This window comes from Symphalangus syndactylus, chromosome 17 (genome assembly GCF_028878055.3).
Source record: "Symphalangus syndactylus isolate Jambi chromosome 17, NHGRI_mSymSyn1-v2.1_pri, whole genome shotgun sequence".
NCBI classification, from domain to species: domain Eukaryota; kingdom Metazoa; phylum Chordata; class Mammalia; order Primates; family Hylobatidae; genus Symphalangus; species Symphalangus syndactylus.
This window is the reverse complement of record NC_072439.2, coordinates 65,155,604-65,178,059: the sequence shown is the minus strand read 5'-3', so window position 1 is coordinate 65,178,059 and position 22,456 is coordinate 65,155,604. Positions and strand designations below refer to the sequence as shown.

The window sequence follows — 22,456 nt, the reverse complement described above, 5'->3', positions numbered from 1 at the left end:
TTGACTTTGTAAATGAACACAGTGCATGCTGAAATATGACTAATTATATTTCTAGGGGAAAAAAAGACAAAGAATAGGAAACGTGTGCCATAAAGATAATTTGCTTTTTTTCTTTCTGGACAGTACTTTTCTCATTTTAGAAAATTAGAGCATCTTTTAGCAAGAGAATAAATCAGGTTTAGAAGACAAGTGAGACTCAGAGGGGATTATGGTTTGGAATAGTCAATGTCCTTAAAATTCTCTCATATAAAACTTTTTGAATTCTCAGGGTCTGAAACTTTCTTAAGAAATTCCTTATCTTGCGCTTAGTGAAACTCTAAAGTCTACTGAGATTATAAATTGGCATTCTGAAAGATCAGACCTTGCATTTGCTTTAGGCTGCCACAGCCCTGCAGCTCAAAAGAAAAGCTTTTAGCATGTTCACAGGAAGTCCAGCTTCTCAGTCTCTGCTTTGAACTAGACAATTTATAGATTCAGTCTTGTGGTTCTCTTTTTTCAGAATGCCTATCAAAATTTGATGTGAACACTTCAATTCACAATCCTTGGATTACGTAATATTTATGGCAATGCTGGATGAGTCCTTGAAAGCCTTGCTTTCAATGTGATTTCATTTAAGATGACAACAGCTGATTATTTAATTAGCTATTTTGACATGGAATGACTTGGGTTGCCCGAGTCTCATTCCTGATTATTTTCTGTATTTTCCCTTAGTACTTTCATCACATTCAGTTCCTAAAAGACCAGGTAATGTTTGTTAGCATATTTTTTAATCTGTAATTCCCTACTGGTACCAATTTCTGTATGAGTCCAGTTTATTGGTTACACAAAAAAGAAACTATGTATTCCTAACTTAAATAGGGAAGACCAATGGAGAGATATTTTTGTAGCTTATGAGAGTAAATAGAGATGTCAAAGTACTGAGCTTGGAACATTATCTGGAACCAAAGAAAGCAAGGAAGTCAGAACATGTAATCTACTTAGAACGCTGTTTCTGGCAGTGAGATTTCTTTATTAAGAGTGTTTAAAATCTGTCTTGCCAAAAATGACAAAAATAACATAAGCATAAATCAGAACTAAAGTTCTCCAAAAGAACTTAGTTAACAGTAAAATGTTAGTGTCTGTGTGTTCCAAATATCTGGTGTCTGGGAGTCAATTTTTAAACACTTAACAATTATTCTTGTCCTTAAATATTCCAATAAAATAATGCAAAGTCTTATCTTCTATAATGGAGGTAGCTCCTTGACAAAACTAATTTTTTACACATTCCTGAAACTTACCTTCTTTTAGACAACTTGGCTGTTAATAAGTAAAATATATAATTTAATTATTTGAAAATAATCAGAAATTATTTCTTATGCATAGGGAAAATTACTAAATATACTATTACTAATCATTTACTAAAAATATACAATATTAATGTCTATGGCATTTTACATAATGTGCAAGATCTTGGTAATACACCTGTTAACAATCCATTGCCATATTTTCCTCAAAAGTTTCAAGATATAGATCTAGCTTTTATAAGTTATTACTGAATTAAATGTATTTAGTGGTAAAGTTAAGTGACAAAAAATTAGGAGATTTCTATTTTGTGTACCTATAGATAGCATGTCCATGTAAAAAATTACAAATCAGAATTGGAAATAAATATATGCAACAAAAACCTGTAAGTATCATCAACACAAATGTGCCAAAGCTCTTACCCACAGCCCCTCTATAATATTTTTCCAATTAAGGATTATCTGGTTATTGTTTCATCATGTTAATCACCATCTATGTACCATAAAATATTATCTAAAACTTAGTAGGTATAACGTATATATAATGATTGTTTCTTAATGTTTGCAACAATGCTGGCAAACATTAAGAAACATTGTTGTAAATTGCTAATATTTCCATTATAATTTTGTTTCAATTTGATAATTTCAATTTGATAATTTTTTGTGGTACTTAGCTTATTTTCATTAAGTATTTTATTTATTTTTAGATTGTATTTGACAAGCTAGACTGAATAATAAATTATTTCTTATCTTACTCATTTTCTGAAATTGTTTGTTTAGCATAGGGCTTTTTAAAGGATTAACCCCCAAAAGCAGCCATGCTAGACATTTATATGAGCAACAATTATCATCTTACTCATTTTCTTCCAAAATTAACATATTTAAATTTCCTGATTATTTTTGAAGTTTGATACTACTTTAATCCTATTGTCATTCTAAACATTAAAATATTTGTATTTTCAGTCCCAGCAGTATAACTTGATAAATTTCAAAGTTGGAACTTTCTTATTTCAAATCTTACCTCTATGAAAAATTTTGCTCTTCTATTTCAAACATTTCTTAAGTTTTATATACAAATTCTAAATCAGACATACATTATTATTCTACACTATTTAACAATTAACTTTAAGTTCAAAAAACTGTCATATTCAATAAAAATAAAATAACTTGACTTTCAAATCATAGGCTAAGTGTGTAAATGAGCATAATTGTTAATTTTTTGTATAGTTTGTGTTAGGAAAAATGGCTTGACCCATTTTGAAACCCTTAACAGAGATCTTTAAGGGAGATAATTTATATTGTAAATAATGAACTTATATTTGTAAAGCTTTATTAGAAAAGATGACCTTTAACAGTTATAGTTATTTTTATAAAGTTGGGAGCACTTTTTCAGTGATTGCTGCTGCTTTTTCACTATAACCCTCCTGTGGATAATCATTCAATTGCTGCTCCCCATCTCAGAGCACAGGCAGGCAGCTTCGTTTTTAACCATTGTATAGAAACTAGCAACAAATAACAGTTTAATGTGAAATTCACTGAAACAACTCTATGTGACAGGATTTGTGACTTACCGGGTTTTAAAAGTTTGAAATAGGGCTAAAATAACAAATGAACAAATAACAACAACAATAACAACAAAAATAGATTAAAGGCTGAATGTGGCGTGAAGATAATAGCATACTAACCCTCACCTACTTAGTAATATATTTGAAGACAGAGATTTTTGTCTTTCTCCTTCATCTCTGCATCTGTCTGAGGTTTAAATGTAGCAGATAAAGCTATAAAGTACTTTCTGGCTGCTTCAAACTGCTCTTTCTTCCAAGCTAGGCTAGAGGATATAATAGTTTACCAACATATTTGGGTCCTAGAATTCCAAAATAGAAGCTTTGATTATTAATTTTAGATGCTTCTTCCTAATATATGCATTTAATAATTTTCATTTCAGTACTGCTTTCATAGCATCCAACTGATTTTAATACATTTTATTTTGTTCTTCATTTATATGTGTATGTGAGTATGTATTTCTCTTAAGACTTCTTTTTAACCCTTGAATTATTTAGAAATGTGTTTATTTCTAAATATTGGGGACGTTTCCAACTACCTCTTCTTGGTTTATTTTTAATAAACTTCTGTTTTAAAAAATACGTTATATTATTTTTATTCTTTTAAATTTCTTAAGATGTGTTCAATATCTCAGGTGTTATACCTTTGTGATTGTTCAATGTGAGCTTGAAAAAATGTATATTCTGCTGCTTTGGATTGAACGTCTATAAATGTCAATTATATCACGTTGATTTAAAGTGCTATTTGTGTCTTTTGTATAATTATAGATGTTCTGCCCATTTTTTATATCAATTATTGACAAAAGGTAGGGAAGTCACCAACTATCATAGGGATTTCTATGTTTTTCCGTTAAACTCTGTCAGGATTTTTTTTTAAATATATATTTTGAAGTACTGTTTTAAAAACAGAGATGCCTTGAATCATTATGCTTTCTTGGACAATTGACCCCGTTAACATCATGCTCTTTATTCTTAACTTCATTTGAACTCTGTTCTGAAATTTATATAGCTATTCTAGCTTACTTTGATTACTGTTAGCATGGTATATTTTTTTATCATTCTTCTACTTTTAATCTGAGTATTTACATTTAAAATGAGTTTTTAAGTAAACAACAGAGTTATTTTCACTTATGCGCTCTGATCATCATTACCTTTTATTTGGATGCTTACACAACTATATCTAAAGTGATTATTAAGAATTTCAGTTTCAACACCGACATGTAAAGAGCTTCTGAAGTTGTTACTTCACTTAATTATTTTAAAGCTGAGCAAATAGAAAATTATTTACATTTTTTGAACCCATCACATAAGTAAGTTTGCGGAGCAATCTACCATCCTCGTATTTGGAGAGAGAGAAATTCTTTAGTCCCAGCCAAGATCTGCGTACCTGAAATAGATCTTGCTAAGCCAAGAACTGGTAGAAACATTTAATGACATTTTAAAGAATTACTGGAGGCTGAGTGTGAACTAATGTGAGAGTGAGAAACTTGCCTCCTTAGGATGCCCATAACTCTTTAGTGAATGTTATCATGAGAAACTCCACTAAGTGAAGAATCAGGAAAGATCTCCTCACGGTACTGGAAGAAAAAGAGAAACATCAACCATTGTGAAATATGCTGATTGTGTTCTTCCTAAGAAAGGCCTACTTTCTAGGGAAAAAGATTTTTAACAAAGCCTGATCTGACATGAAGGAGAAACATTGCTCTGACTGCAGCCCCTTTTAACCTTTCTGTTTTACATAAAAGGGTAAAATGAGCTAAGAAACACTGTGGAGGACTGTGCCTCAGAAAATAGGCCATTAAATGATGGATCTAGTCATAAGATTATAGAATGCTTCCCTTTAGTCATCCCTTTACCATTAATTATGATGCCTCCAATACAATAACAGTGGATTACACAGAAGAGAGCTTCAGGAAAAATACTCTCCTTTAAGGGAAGTACTTAGTGAATCCCAAAGACAACAAGATAGACAAATACATATAGTTGAAATTGCTGGCATCTATGGCTACAGAAAACAGCTCAACTCAAAATAGTTGAAACCACTGGCATCTACGGCTACAGAAAACAGGTCAACTCCTAGCCACGGTAACATCAATCCTTACAAAAAAGCTTATTTTCTCAGTTCTTGTTACCTGATACAAAATGACCAGCTTTCAACAGTAAAATTACAAGTCATTCTAAAAGCCAAGTATAGTCTGAAGATGCATAGGACGCATCAGAACCAGATTCACATATGACATTGACTTTGAATTTATAAGACAAGTAATTAAAAATAACTACAGCTAATATATTAAGGGCTGTAATGAAAAATGTTAAGAACATGTAAGAACAGATGGGTAGTATGAGAAGGGAGATGGACGTGTTCAGAAAAAAAGTCAAGGGAAATGCTAGAAATTACAAAAAAAATACAGAAATGAAGAATGTCTTTGATGAGCTCCTCAGTAGACTGAATAAATGATGAAAATAATCATGAGCTTGAATATAGAAGAAGTTTGTAAACCAAAAAACAAAGAGAAAAAAAGAACAAACCAACAGAGTTCTTATTAGCATATTGTTCCAGAAGTTTTGCTGCAAATAAACAGATATCAATTGCCACATCTTTCTGCATATACCTATCTCTCTACATTTCAAGACAGGAAGCCATGGAAAAGTTTGGAACTTCCCAGAGACTTGTTAAATGTTTTTGACTAAAATGCTGATAATGATGTGAATGATGAAGTCTAGGCGACTGTGGTCTCAGTTAGAAATGAGGAACTTTTTGGGAACTGGAGCGAAAGTCACTCTGGCTATGCTTTAGCAACAAACTGGTGGTATTTTGCCTCCCTTAGAGATCTGTGGAACTTTGAATTTGAGAGAGATGATTTAGGGTACCTGATTGAAGAAATTTCTAAGCAGTAAAGCATTCAAGCAGTGACGGAGTGTAAAAGTTTGGAAAATTTGCAGCCTGACCATGTGATAGAAAAGAAAAACCCATTATGAGGGGGAGAAATTCAAGTTAGCTGCAGAAATTTGCAAAAGTCATGAGGAGTCAAATGTTAATCGCCAAGACAATGGGGAAAATGTCTCCAGGCCATGTCAGAGACCTTCACAGCAGCCTTTCCCATCACAGGCCAAGAGGTTTAGGAGGGAAAAAATGGTTACATGGGATGGGTGCAGGACCTCTGTGCTGTGTGCAGTCTCATGACTTGGTGCCCTGCATCCTAGCTACTCTAGACATGGCTAAAAGGGGCCATTGGACTGCTCAGACTGTTGCTTCACAGGGTGCAAGCCCCAAGCCTTGGAAGCTTCTACGTGGTTTTGGTCTTTGAGGTGCACAGAAGATAAGAATTGATGCTTGGGAACCCCTGCCTAGATTTCAGAGGATGTATGGAAATGTCTGGATGTCCAGGCAGAAGTTTGCTGCATTGGTGGGACATTCATGAAGAAACTCTGCTACGGCAGTGCAGAAGGAAAATGTGGGGCTGGGACCCACAAAGAGTCTCTTCTGCAACACTGCCTAGTGGAGCTTTGAGAAGAGGGCCATCGTCCTCCAGATCCCAGAAAGGTAAATCCACCAAAGACTTGCACCATGCACCTGGAAGAACCACAGACACTCAACACCAGCCTGTGAAACAACCAGGATGAGTCCCTTACACTACAAAGCCATAGGGGCAGAGTTTCCCAAGACCACCTCTTGCATCAGCTTGACCGGGATATGAGACATAGAGTCAAAGGAGATTATTTCAGAGCTTTAATATTTAATGATTGTCTCACTGGATTTCAGACTTGCATGGGGCCTGCAGCCCCTCAATTCTGCCCAATTTCTTCCACTTGAAATGGGAGCATTTATTGAATACCTGCACTTCAATTTTATTTCAGAAGTAACTAATTTGCTTTTGACTTTACAGGCTCCTAGGCAAAAGGGACTTTTCTTGTCTCAGATGAGACTTTGGACTTGGACTTTTGGGTTAATGCTGAAATGAATTAAGATTTTGGGGGACTGTTGGAAATGGATGACTGTTTTTGAAACGTGAAAGTGGCTTGTGATTTGGGAGGGACCAGGGGCAGAATGATAAGTTAGGCTTTGTATCCCCACCCAAATCTCATCTTGAGTTATAATCTCCACATGTCAAGGGAGGGAGGTGATTGGATCAAAGAAGTGGTTTTCCCCATAATGTTCTTGTAATAGTCAGTGAGCTCTCATGAGATCTGATGGTTTTATAAAGGTCTCTTCCCCCTTCACTCTTCTCTCTCCTGCCACCATGTGAAGAAACTCCTTGCTTCCCCTTTGCCTTCCACCATGATTGTAAGTTTCCTGAGGCATCCCTAGCCATGTGGAACTGTGAGTCAATTAAACCTTTTGCCTTTATTAATTACTCAGTCTTGGGCAGTCTTTATAGCAGTGTGAAAACGGAATAATACACTGAATTTAAGAGTTGAGCCAGAAACTGCTCTTTCATCAAATAGAATCTTTCCTGAGAACCAATACTATGTCAATCTTATTTAACTCTGTACCTTTAACTTCTGATACATGGCATGCCACAATATGCACTTTATAAATACTTCTGAAATACATAAAAGCCTTCAAAGAACATTCCAAGTGTTTTACTGAAAGCATTAATACAAGTCACTACCGAACAACACCAATGGAAGCATAATATGGTATGTCTCCTATTGCAGAGCCATGATTGTTCAGCAGTCTCCAGTTATCTCTTCAATGCTGAAAAGAATTGTCCTTGTCATTGAAAGAATAACAAAAATATCAGTATTTTCACTAAACTTCACTGAAAGAAACTTCATGAGATTAGAGGCCCAAAATGGTGGTATGGCAGCATTAGTAATTTACAGAAATCTTGACTTAGTCATTTTTCACATTTTAGTAGAAAATTTGCCACTGACTAATAAAAAGATGGTTACAATACACTACAATAAATCCTTCCTTCCTTCTTTCCTTCCTTCCTTCCTTCTTTCCTTCCTTCCTTCCTTCCTACTTTTTGTAACACTTTGAGAAATCCAAGCCCTGTTATTCATTATGATTGATTTCCTACTAACTGTTCTGTGTGTTTACCTCAGGTAAGATTCATGACAAAAATTATTCACATAAGTTGAAAGCAAAAAATACTTCCCACATTTCAAGTTTTATATACAACAGAGTAAAACATGATTTAATTAGAAACAAAAAGTTTGTTTCCTAAGACTGCAGTCAAGTAAAGTTTTGAATTTAGGGGGCCAGATGGTTGTCTAAAATAGCACATATTTTAGAATCTTTTGTAGCAGCAAAGTAGACTTAACTTGTTCAGAGGTTCACTTTATTCAGGTCAATCAACAGTTGCTACATCCAAGCTGATTGAAATTCAGTGAAATAAAAAATGTAACTCTTATATTCCAGACTTTTACTGAGATAAAACATACAAATTACTTCTCATTTCCCCGTTTATAGATTGGATAATGTAATAGAAATTTACTCAATAGTTTACAAAAATAGAAATATAAATACAAATAGTTGAAGCAAATATGAACTGGAAGAGATAATCAACAGCTAGATCAAATTGAATTAAAATCTTGATGATAGGATCCTTACATATTACACAAATATATTCTTACTATTAACATGTATATTAATTCAGGATTGGAAATGTGATTTATATATAAAATTAGAGGAAATCACATTCAATTAGAAGGAACTGAGAATTTAACTTCAAGGTCATTCAGAAAATATACTAAAATTATTAAACTGTTTATCATTGAAACCCACTAAAACTTAAATATTAGCAATTGCCTTGACTTCCCTGATCATGCATTTACTTGTAAGACATTGGCAATATGACTAAATGATTGCTGAGAACCTTTTTCATTTTAATATTACTTAACTCTATCGTTTACCTCACCAGAGGAAAAGAATAAACTTCATTTATTTTTATTCATTTATTTGGCAAATAAATATCAAGCAGTCACATGCAAAACAAACTTTTTGAGATGAGTATGCTGAGGGAATAAATGCATCAAGTTCTTTTTCTCATGGTACTTACATTTGATTGTGGATGGAAAGGCAGAAAATAAAGAAAGGTGTAAGTATTAATGTGTTTAAAAAAACGTAATGCAATGGACTAGAGAGCATTGGAGAATGGTTCTATTTTTATATGGGGCAAAAGAAAGTGTGTCTAAGAGCAAAAGGGAGTTGAAGTGGAGAAAACACATGTTTAAAGTTGTCTTGTGGGTGTACATTTGAAATAACTGGCTCTTCTATGACTGGCAATAGTTATTATTTTAAATTTTTAACTGTGAACTTTGAGAATATGTTATTATAACATGTTTCTTTCTTCGTTGGTACATATTAGGACAAATTGCAAAATTAGGACAAGTTAAGAAAGCAAGTAATAAAAGGCAAAACTAAGCATGCTTTCTTAAAAACAAAATTCTTAATTTGTTTTGAAGCTTTGAAGAATCTTTTTTTAATGCTGATGTCATGCAGATATTTGAGAGAGAATTTTGAAAATGCAAGGGAAATAAGAAGATTAATCAACAACATTAACTTTCAACACATGAGGAATAATATGTTATAGTTGGAGTAAAATGTGGATGAATGTACAGATAAATTTATCCATTTTTATTTTATTTTCTGATTGTGAAATAAGAGGAACGAATGCTGGAACTAATGAAAGAGGTACTGAGATTAGGAGGGTAAATTACTTGGACATATTAGTCCCATGGATAATATTAAAGATAACTAGTACAGTCTGGAAATAATTAAACAAGGCTAATTAATATTTCTGTTGGAGAACCTGAATTTAAAGCGACATCAATCAATAATTTATTTGTCCTCATTTCTTGCATTTCAATCTCTCCCATAGGAAAGAACTGTGCTCCATATATCTGGAAAGCAAGAATGAAATAATTTAAAGATAGACTATTGAAATTTCAGTTAAGTAATATATTTAATTTTATTATGTTTTATATAATACAAACCATATATGTGGCATATATGTGTGTATGTTAAGCTGTATGTATAAGAAAAATACCAGACAACAGTTTTTAAAATATACATGTTAGAGAAAAATGCTTATGTTTCAAGTGTGTTAGCTGATAGACTGAAAAATATTTCTAATACAAAGCAATTATATTTACTCTATCAAGTACAGATTAGGAGCATAACTGATCAATAAAAAATTCCAGAATTTTTTTATATATAATCATACTATAATAGTTTCTTTCTAATAATACAATTGTTTTTATTTTATGTTTTTCTCATGCTTTAGTGATACATTTTTTACTACCTTTAGCCACTTTTCTATTGAATGTGAAAAGGAAGTGACATTTGTACATCTTCCTGTGTAAAAGATAAAAGAAAAGATATAAACATGCTACTTTTAATTTTTTAGTGTATGTTATTAGTTTTTCTTTAGATTTGTGTCAGTTTTATAAAAATAATATTTTTAAAATGTCTGAATCCTTATACATTCACAGATATAACTTGCTACATAGATAGCTGGGAGTTTTGTGGTCTGAAATAACCTAAAAATAAAGAGATTACATATCGGTATCCTAGGTATCATTCTGTCTCAGAATCTTATATGCTTTTTGGCAAGCTAACTACATTTTTGCCATTTATTTTTATTATATTTAAAATTGAACTACAAATAACTTTAAGAGCAGCATGGGAATATTATATCATATTTAATAATTCTTTAGTAATAAATTCATTGACAAACATCAGATAGTTTTAAACAATGAATTTTTAGTAGTTTTAAAACTGCATTCCTTAGAAGAGTAATATGTATTTTTGTGTCTTGTTTAACGAGGTTAAATATACCAAATAATATCGCGGGCCTCATTTTTTTCTAATTTCATAGAAGTAGCATAGAGATGTGTAGTTTTATCGCAATATTCATTTTTCCTCTTTTCATTTAGTAAGGGAAGAACAAATTATGCTTTGTTTACTGCTACCTAGCTAGCAAAAACAGCCCCTCTTGCAGGAAAGACTTAATGTGTAATTTATCGCTACTCAATGAGATATGAGAGAAAATGATACATAAAATCTTTCAATTACATCCTTCAAGGAAAGCTTTTTTCTCCTCTCCATCCAAATCACTAGTATGAGAAGGGGTGCTAATGGACCAGCCTTGGCCTTGCAGATGAAGATGATGAAGGAAGAAGGTAGAAGGAAACTGCATACCTGTGTGACCTCTGGTAGTTCAGGTGCCCTATCCTGTGGGCCACCTGTTAGCTTAAACTTTTGAATAATTGAGAAAATGAGGGTTTTCTCTTATTTAAGGCACTGTTGTTTGTTGTTTACTAAGGCAACCAAATAAATAGCCTAGCTAATAAAGATTGTGTACTTTTAAAATATTCAAATATGAGATCTGCAGATGTTGAAACACTGTAATTAATATATTCCCATTATTGAAGGATACAGTTTGTTAAAAATAAGTGTTGCTTCACTAAGATAGATTATATAATAGAATAGTAATGCCTCCCTTTACATAACTTGATATTCAGATGCTTTGAAGCTTTTTTTTCTTTAATACCTACAGACATGTTCTCGTAAATATAATCTACCATTTTCTTCTTGGTAACGTAGCAGATATATAAAGATTATTTCTAAAACAGCCTTCCTGCTTCCCAGTCCAAACCCAGGTCATTCTCTTCAGTCACCCTCTACCGTATGGCTGTGTTTACCATCAGGTACAGTAGCCACAAATTAAATTCAAAGTCTCAGGAAAGCTAGCATTTCAAATCTTTTATCCTGGACTCAATGCTCTCTTTCTGAGGTCTCTCACCATTCCTCTCTATTTCCCAGTTTAAGGAAGCTATTTTTGCTATACCTACATGCTAACAAACACAACTACTTATTCTCTTCTCCCTCTTCTCCCAGACAGGAACAAAAAAACACTGAAGCATTCTGTGGGTTCCTAATATGTATACCCAGTTTGAGCCTGGTCCTAAAAGAATAAAACTGACCATTTCAAAAGGAGCCAATAGCTAAAATCAGATCTCAAATTGAACTATCATATTGGTGAACTAAAAGAAAACCAGACCTTACAGATTATTAATCAATAACTTAATTTATTTTGCCTACATGTAAGACATGGAAATATCATATAATTGTCAACTTTGACTCCCAATTTAAAAAAAAAGAGCAACAAACTAAATAGGCTTGTTATAGTGTGTTTTATTGTGTTATATTATTTTGCCTGAGGGAAATTCCAAAAACAATCTCCTGGGTCAGAATTTCCCAAATTCTGTTCCGAGTTCTGAGACTCCAATAAGTGAGAGGTGTGCTAAGAACAGATGGTGCAGCAATAACTCACGTTCAGTCATAATTAGCTATATTAACTAACATTCATATTTACAGCTTCAATAAATGAGTGTCATCTTCTTTATAATTATACTTTATTTGAAGAAAATATTTAATGAGCTTTTACTGAATAACAAACCATTGTAGGACATTTCAAATATATTGAAATTATAAATTAATTGGCTTAGCTATGATTTATTTCTTTATAATTTGGTAATCAGTCAGGAAAAATTAAAATTAATTAAATTTGTAGTCATTGTTTACATTTTGTTGTCCTCTTTGAGTTATTTAAATAGAACATGCCAAACACTTCTCTCATAGTACATAAAACACTATCTTGCAAGAGTTTGTTTCCCCTCCCAGCTGAAGCTCCAAGATAGCCAGGCCCAAATAAAAGTGACATTAGAATTCATAGTCCTTCACACTGTTTTTGCCATACATTAGGTGCTCAATCATTTTTTATGGAGTGACTAAATGAATTAGAGTCATTCACTGTACATAATTCTACAGTTAATATTAGAAGTATCTCCAGATACGCACATTTCAGAATTGAACTTCTGTCTGAATTAGAGCTTTGCAAAAATTTAGGGAGAGAAAAATATCCACATAAGGTGTAGAATACAATGGGGAAGCTCTGATAAAAAAAAAATAACCCATTTGCACAGAGAACATGAAATTATCTTCAGAAGAAAGTCTAAAGGAGAGCTCTTAAAAGAGATATGACAATTATCTTTCAGGACAAAATCTTCCAGGAAGATGTTCTGACTAGTATCCAACAAGTGAAAGCAGACCTAGAAATTCCAGGAACCTAGTAAGATTAAATGTTATTGAGTAATACTGAGGCAATTACAGTTTCTCAACTAAAGTCTTTTGCTGCAAGAAGTCAGTTTGTTATTCCAATAAATGGAATAGCAGACTGTATTCCACAGAGAATTAGGAGAAACATCTCTGAAGCACAATGCATTACTCAACTAACACATCAGCAGGTAAATTTAAATATGATCACCCACAATACACTTTATATATGTCCAATAATTTTATGGTACTTCAGGAATGTATCCAATAAATCAGCCCAAAAACCACAACAAATTATTTTTCCCGTTGCTGTTGTTTTTGTGTGTTTGTTTTATTTCCCCACTTGTCTTTGATTCATCACTTGTTATTACAGGTGCATTTTTATACTTTTTGAGTTTGAAAAATGTGTAAGACTCTTGCATTGTTCTTGTAAGTTAAATCATCAACATGATCATTGTATAAAATATAATATTTTTTGTAAACTAGTTTTTTGGAAAACTAATTGTGATGGCTGTTTTTACTATAAAATTTTACTCCACTAAGAGTATATCAGTATTTGTACAACTAAATAACTAGACGGTTTTAGCAGAATATAAATGAGTATTATGTATTATGTCACTGAACTTCTCAAATAAGTAGAGGTCATTAACATACTTTGTGTAGCTCTAGCCAACCAACAATTTCACTTTAAAATATTTAACTTTCTAATAATGACCTTGTGACTAAGCAGATCATATTGCTTCTAAAATTGATAAACAGAAATATCCCTTATGAAGTGATCTTCTTACATTTGATTATACTGCTTTCTGCTGTCACAAAATTATATATGAACAATGACTATTATAATCTCTGTTTTGCAATATATGTTACAGAATACTAAAAATAAGTATGATACTGACTTTTTCACAGACAGAATTAGAATTGTGTAACAAACATCAATTTTTGAAATAGAGCTTGAGGCAACTTCTGAATTTAGACTTACTTAATTTCTCTCAGCATCATGTACCCAATTTGTTAAAATGAAATAGCAATGCCTTTATCATAGGGCTGTTTTGAAAATTACATAAAAAACATTATATTTTCAGCTTGTCACTCCTGGGCCTCCCACAAATGATGATGACACTTTACTCCTTCTTGACATTTATTTCTAGTGAAATAAAGTGAGCTTACATAAATCTCTATTTGAGAATAAAGTTAGTGTTTTTATTCATGTTATCCAAGAAGAAAGAAACAGCATTCACCAAATATTTAATGAGACCCCTAATACAATATTCTCTTTACTGGGAATATAATAGGGAATAAGGAGAGCAAGGTGCACCTTCTAAATAGGCAATGGCAAATTCAGCTAAATATGATTGTGTAACGGTGAAACACAAAGAGGATTTTGACAGAGTATTCCCCAAAATGGGGCACATTTTACTTTGGAAAGGATTTCAGGTAGGACGTAAAAGAAGATGTAATTATTTTAGCTAAAACTAAATTATGGGAGGCAGCTTGTCATGTAAAGATGTAGAAGAAAATAATTTTAGAAAAGGAATGGGCAATTGGAAATCTCCCAACATAAAAATGAACTTACTATTTTTTATAATCAGAAAGTAGGTCCATGTGCCTTGATTGCAATAAAGTATATTGTCAACAAGTTGGTGGGGGCCATACCACACAGTGCTCTGTAGTAAATGCTGTGGAGTTGGGGTTTAGTCTAAGAGAACGAGAGCGCTACTAGGTGGTATTTGCTTATTTTTTCAGAGGAGATTGTTGCTACTGTGGATAAAATGCATTTTGATGGGGCAAGTGAAACAAACAAAATCAGAAGTTTCATTCATAGATCCTGATAATCAAATCAATTTCAAAAGATAAACTCATTGACATAAATAGACAATTCAAAAATGAGGTACTTTTGTGGTTCGGAAGTGTGATATATGAGTTTTCATGCTCATGTATGAGATGTACCTCCCTCAAAGCTTAGAACTTCAGCACGTTGCCTAATATGAAAAAAACAAAGAAACAAAACCAAAATATATAAATGTAAAAAACAACTTTTATAAACAGGTCAATAGCAAATACATAATATGCAGACTTTAAAGACATTTTAAAAATCAATGGATTCTTCAGTGAGCAAAATAAGTAATTTATAGGAAAATAAACATAAAATTTATAGATGGACTTCTCTTCATCTTTATAGAGATATAGAAAGAATAACTGGGATATTTTTGGACATGTGATTATAGGAAGACATCCCTGAGGAGAAGATAATTCAACTGAGAACTGAACAATTATAAAAAGGCATCAACAAAGTGTTTTCCACAATATTTCACAGATACAGCTAACTAGATGCCCAGGAAGAGTCAGAAAACAATATGAAGATAGGCAAAAAATTCAGAATTTCACTCTGGTCTGAATTATGGAGCCCAAAAAAAGAAATTTTAATTCTTGTCTGGACACCATGAAACTGATGTCATTTATCAACTACAGTTGTTATGAAGAGGGCTATTAACATAATTGCTGCTATTTTTGCAATAATGTGATGAACTACCAAAACAAGCTGAAATTCAGCAACATTCATTCTCTTAGACTATAAATATTTGTTTCTATCTTGCTGTATATTATATATCTAATCTATTTAAAAGTTCATTTAATTTTTTTTTAGATTCTCATGTCTTGTTTAGTTACCATATATTTAAATAAAATACATATTTTTATGAAGATATCCAATTGGAAAATAAACTAACTATAACTGACTTCTGTAAATGTTTTCCTTTCTCTCCAGATGTATAAAGAACCTCTGAAAGAGTCCCAGTTTTACATTTCAAAGTCTTTTGCCTTCTATTTATTGTGTTGGGATGGAGTGGAGGATATTTGATGGAGAAGTGATTCTGAAACTTGCCAAAATAGGGGAATACTTTGCTCATCTTCCATTGTGGGTTATCACAAAGAAGAGTTTCCCTTTTAATCATCTATTTACAGGTATGGCAGTAGCTATTTTTTTTCTTTTAGGTTTTATTTTAGGTACATGTGAAGGTTTCTTGTATAGGTAAACTAGTGTCATGTGGGTTTTTTGTACAGATTATTTTATCACCTAGGTATTAAGCAAGCTCAGTACCCAATAGTTATATTTTCTGCTCCTCTCCCTCATCCCACTCTCCACGGTGAGGTCCACCCCAGTGTCTGTTGTTTCCTTCTTTCTGTTAATGAGTTCTTATCATTTAGCTCCCACTTATAAGTGAGAACATGTGCTATGTGTTTTTCTCTTCCTGTGTTAGTTGGCTAAGGATAATGGCCTCCAGCTCTATTTTTGTTTCCCTCTCCAGCATCTGTTATTTTTTTTTAATTTTTAGTAATATCCATTCTGACTGGTATGAGATGGTATCTCACTGTGGTTCTGACTTGCATTTCTGTAACGGTCAATGATATTCAGCTTTTTTTTGTTTCATGTGCTTGTTGGCCACATGTATGTTTTGTTTTGAAAAGTGTTTTTTTGTGTCCTTTACCCACTTTTCAATGGGGTTGTTTGCTTTTCTCTCATAAATTTGTTTAATTTCCTTATAGATGTCATGACCTAGCAACTGTACCTTTTTTAATTTCAAGACATTCAATAAATTAAGAACCAACAGCACAGTTGATGTGTCTTTCCGTGACACTTGCCATCTTTCCTCTCTTCATAGCTATAAGAAAATATTTTGGAAGAAGAGTTGCTGATAAATGCCACTTAGGGAATCTCTGAGCATCTGTTATTATAAATGGTTGACTAAAATTTAGGGTAAAGCATCCTATTAAAAATGAAGTTAAGAACTTTATGTAGAACTTTAAAATTTGTCCCCCAAATCCTGTTGTATGTCAACATATTATAAAATAAATTGTAAATATCATAACTCAGAAAAAGAACATCATCTAAAACTCATTAAGAATTTAATGTTGAGTATATCAGTGACACACAAATCATGAGGCAAGATGGTTTAAATATGTTACAAATAATAATAAATAATCATACCCTCTGAGTTTAAATTCTTTATCACCCTATACGTACTGCCACTCAACACTTGACTTCAGGGCCATAATCCTTAGTGAACCCATCTAACATCCACCTGAAATAAAGGTTTAGAGCCACTCTTCTATGTTTAACAAATAGCCTTAAGCGTTATGAATAAACAGAGACAGGCTAGCTCATTTTTGTTCTATAGCCTTAAGTGGTTCTGACCATGACTAGAAAGAAATAGCTGCAAGCAGCCTGATCTTTTTTTAACATCTTGACTTTTTGCAAGATATTTCTAAAATATGTTACTAATATGTACTTCTTGGTTGTTTTACTAATATTTGAAAGAACTAAAGTTATTATTATTCATGTTTCATTTGAAACTACAGAAGCAATAACAACAAAATTCCAATATAAAATCCATTATTAAATAGCTTTCAACGTAATAGATTATTTACTACAAAATAGCAAAATCTAGTTATTAATAGTTTCCTACTAGAATGACATTTTTTTTCTTTTTGCCACATTTTAGGTTAACCCTATTTGTTTTAATCTCAATTTTATTGTTCATTTCCTTAAGTACTAAAAATACCAGTAGTGTCAGCAGCAATTTGCTACTTAACAAAGCTCCAAGTAACACTGTAGTATGCCACTTGCTAGTAGTGCTATGTTTTATCCAGAGGAGATTAAGATGAGGTGCCAAAATCCAATTATGAAGTGGTAGAATTTCAGCACTTAATTCCCAAGTGCCACTATCAACATAAATTCACTATCCGTGTGTTTCCATAACTGTCTGCCAGGCACTGAAACTGTGACATAGCATATCTCATGTGACTTCATGGGCTCAATTAGCTCCAAATGATTGTGCATAAAATTTCCACTCATTAGGTAAAGGTGTCAACTTTGGCTGTAAGATTTCCTTGTTTTAAAAATAGCATAATTTTCTCACCTATTGTGTGCGTTTCCTACACATAAAAAGTAATCTGTAGTTGCACTTTATCAGTCTGCTGAATAGTGTCAGAAAGATTATATATAACATATTTTTTGACTCCTCTCTGTAACACATTTAATATTTTTAAAAATCTTAAGCCAAAACACTGAAGCTAGCTACGAATTCCTATACTCACTCAGAGTTAGCTAAATGTTCCATTTCTACAAGAATTATTCTAAATTTTAACACATTTTCCCAATATGAATCTTCTATGATCTCAAGTGATGACATTATCATGTCATCCCAAGTTAAACAGTGACTGTATGGTGTAAACTGGCCAATTTCCCAACCCTATATCTAAAAATGTTCCTAAAATAATATGTATTATTGCCTGTTTCCTGACCTTGTCAGATGAAGAACAATATTTTCTTCCCTTCCAAGGCTAACACAACACCCCTTATATACTCACAGTGCTGTTTTGTATTCTCAGGAAAAGTTATCTAATATTACTCTCTACCATGAACAGTTTTCTCTCCAATGAATCCTTCTAATTCATCTATAATTCTGTGGGCAATTTTCCTTCTAAATCAATATAGTTTTTGGAAATTTTTTGTAGTATTAAACAGCTACAGTGTATTTTATTATTGTAATAATAATAATAAAATAGTAACAAAAATTATAGTGACTACCAAGTAATCATCCTCAACCTCTATTCCTTCTCCTGTTTTATTATTACATATTAGATAGTCATATTTCTTCCAAAATTGCAGTTACTACCAGTGTTTTTTAACTGTTAAAAATTTATTTTTGCTGAGCTGCAGTGGGTTCAATCCAGTCTGAGCTTCCCAGAGCTTTGTTTACACTGTGAGGGGAAAACTGCCTACTCAAGCCTAAGTAATGGGGAATGCCTCTCCCTCCACCAAGATCTAGTGTCCCAGGCAGATTCACACTGCTGTGCTGGCAGCAAAAATTTCCAGCCAGTGGATCTTAGCTTGCTGGGTGACATAGGGGTGGGATCCATTGAGCTAGATCACTTGGCTCCCTGACTTCAGCCCCTTTCCAGGGTAGTGAACGATTCTGTCTCACTGGCATTCCAGGTGCCACTGGGGTATGGAAAAAACAACAAACAAACACACAAAAAAACTCCTGCAGCTGTATCAGTGTCTGCCAAATGGCTGCCCAGTTTTGTGCTTGAAACCCAGAGCCCCGGTGGTGTAGGCACCGAAGAGAATCTCCTTGTCTGTGAGTTGCAAAGATTGTGGGAAAAGAGTAGTATCTGGGACAGAATTCATGATCCTCATGGCACAGTCCCTCACAGCTTCCCTTGGCTAGGGGAGGGCGTTCCCTGACCCTTTATGCTTCTGGGATGAGATGACACCCCACCCTGCTTCAGCTCACCTTCCCTGGGCTGCACCCACTGCTTAACCAGTCACAATGAGATGAGCTGGTACCTCAGTTGGAAATGCAAAAATCACCCACCTTCTGTATTGATCTTATGGGGAGCTGCAGACCAGAGCTCTTCCTATTTGGCCATCTTGCAGCCAGCTGCTGTACCCAAACAGCCTTTCTAGATTCCTCCTCTCAGAGCAGGGAATGTCTGAAAGAAAGGCAGCAGCCCCAGTCAGTGGCTTACAGATAAAACTCATCTCCCTGGGACAGAGCACCTGGGAGAAGGGGTGGCTGTGGGTGCAGCTTCAGCAGACTTAAATGTTTTTGCCTGCCAGCTCTGAGGAGAGCAGCAGATCTCCCAACACAGCACTGGAGCTCTGCTAAGGGAGAGTCTGCCTCCTCAAGTGGGTCATTGACCCCTGTGTCTCCTGATCAGGCGGACAACTCCCAGCAGGAATTGACAGACTTCTCATACAGGAAAGATCCGGCTGGCATCTGGCAGGTTCACCTCTGGGAGGAAGCTTCCAGAGGAAGAAATAGGCAGCAATCATTACTGTTCTGCAGCCTCCACTGGTGATACCCAGACAAACAGGATCTGGAGTGGATCTCCGGCAAACTCCTGCAGACATGCAGCAGAGGGTCCTGACTGTTAGAAGGAAAACTAACAAATAGAAAGCAATAGCATCAACATCAACAAAAAGGACATCCACACAAAAACCCCATTCAAAAGTCACCAGCATCAAAGACCAAAGTTAGATAGATCCACAAAGATGACCAAAAAATGGCAAAAAGACCTAAAACTCCAAAAACCAGAACGCCTCTTCTCCTCCAGAGGATCACAACTCCTTGCCAGCAAGGGAACAAAACTGGACAGAGAATGAGTCTGACGAATTGACAGAGTAGGCTTCAAAAGGTGGGTAATAACAAACTCCTCCAAGCTAATGAAGCGTGTTCTAACCCAATGCAAGGAAGCTAAGAACACTGAAAAACGGTTAGAGGAATTGCCATCTAGAATAACCAGTTTAGAGAGGAACATAAATGACGTGATGAAGCTGAAAAACACAGCATGAGAACTTTGTGAAGCATACACAAGTATCAATAGCCAAATTGATCAAGTGAAAGAAAGGATATCAGAGATTGAAGATCAACGTAATAAAATAAAGCATGAAGACAAGATTAGATTGAAAAGAAATGAACAAAACCTCTAAGAAATATGGGACTATGTGAAAAGACTAAACCTATGTTTAATTGGTGTACCTGAAAGTGAAAGGAAGAATAGAAGCAAGTTGGAAAACACTCTTCAGGATATTTTCCAGGAGAACATCCCAACTTAGCAAGACAGGCCAACATTCAAATTCAGGAAATACAGAGAACACCACAAAGATACTCCTTGATAAGAGCAACACCAAGACACATGATCATCAGATTCACCAAGGTTGAAATGAAAGAAAAAATGTTAATGGCAGCCAGAGAGAAAGGTCAGGTTACTCACAAAGGGAGGCCCATCAGACTAAAAGCAGATGTTTCTGCAGAAACCCTACAAACCGGAAGTGAGTGGGGGTCAATATTCAACCTTCTTAAAGGAAAGAACTTTCAAGCCAGAATCTCATATCCAGCCAAACTAAGCTTCATAAGTGAAGGAGAAATAAAATTCTTTACAGAAAAGCAAATGCTGAGAGATTTTGTTATCACCAGGCATACCTTACAAGAGCTCCTGAAGGAAGCACTAAATATGGAAAGGAACAACCAGTACCAGCCACTGCAAAAACACACTAAATTGTAAAGACCATCAACACTATCAAGAAACTGCATCAACTAATGCACAAAATAACCAGCTAGCATCATAAAGACAGGATCAAATTCACACATAATGATATTAACTTTAAATGCAAATGGGCTAAATGCCCCAATTAAAGGACACAGACGAGCAAATTGGATAGAGTCAAGACCAATTGGTGTGCTATATTCAGGAGACCCATCTCATGTGCAAAGACATACATAGGCTCGAAATAAAGGGATGGAGAAATATTTATCAAGTAAATGGAAAGCACACAAAAAAAGCAGGGGTTGCAATCCTAGTCTCTGATAAAACAGACTTTAACAAAGATAAAAAATGACAAAGGAGCATTACCTAATGGTAAAGGGATCAATGCAACAAGAAGAGCTAACTATCCTAAATATAAATGCACTCAATGCTGGAGCACCCAGATTCATAAAGCAAGTTCTTAAAGGACTGCAAATAGACTTAGACTCCCTCACAATAATAATGGAAGATGTTAACACCCCACTGTCAATATTAGACAGATCAATGAGACAGAAAATTAACAAGCATATTCAGGATTTGAACTCAGCTCTGGAAAATCATAACAAACAGTCTGTCAGGCCACAGTACAATCAAATTATAACTGAGGTTTAAAAAACTCTCTCAAAACCACACAACTACATGGAAACTGAACAACCTGCTCCTAAATGACTACTGAGTAAATAACAAAATTAAGGCAGAAATAAAGGAGTTTTTTTAAACCAATAAGAATGAAGACATAACATACCAGAATTTCTGGGACACAGCTAAAGCAGTGTGTACAGAAAAACTTATACCACTAAATACCCACAAGAGAAAGAGGAAAAGATCTAACAGCATAACCGTAACATCACAATTAAAAGAACTAGAGAAGCAAGAGCAAACAAATTCAAAAGCTAGCAGAAGACAAGAAATAACTAAGATCAGAGCAGAACTGAAAGAGAGAGACAAAACCCCTTCAAAAATCAAAGAATCCAGGAACTGGTTTTTTTTTAAAACATTAACAAAATAGATAAACTGCTAGCTAGACTAATAAAGAAAAGAGAGAAGAATCAAATAGATGAAATATAAAATGATAAAGGGGATATCACAATTGATTCCACAGAAATAAAAACTACCATCAGAGAATACTATAAACACCTCTACACAAATAAACTAGAAAATCTAGAAGAAATGAATAAATTCCTGGACACAAACACCCTCCAAGGATAAACAAGGAAGAAGTCGAATCCCTGAATAGACCAATAACAAGTTCTGAAATTGAGGCAGTAATTAATAGCCTACAAACCAAAAAAAGCCCAGAACCAGGAGGATTCACACCCGAATTCTACAAGAGGTACAAAAAGGAGCTGACACTATTACTTCTGAAACTATCCCAACAATAGAAAAAGAGGGACTCCTCCCTATCTCCTTTTGTAAGGCCAGCATCATCGTGATACTCAAACCTGACAGAG

General features: G+C 34.0%; 1 non-coding gene across 1 annotated transcript; it reads left to right on the top strand.

Moving 5' to 3' along the window:
- Window positions 1-14,802: 14,802 nt before the first annotated feature.
- On the top strand, window positions 14,803-14,904 carry LOC134733396 (small nucleolar RNA U13). Its single transcript, XR_010116841.1, has one exon. It is a non-coding gene; the product is annotated as a small nucleolar RNA U13 (small nucleolar RNA).
- The last annotated feature ends 7,552 nt before the right edge of the window (window positions 14,905-22,456 follow it).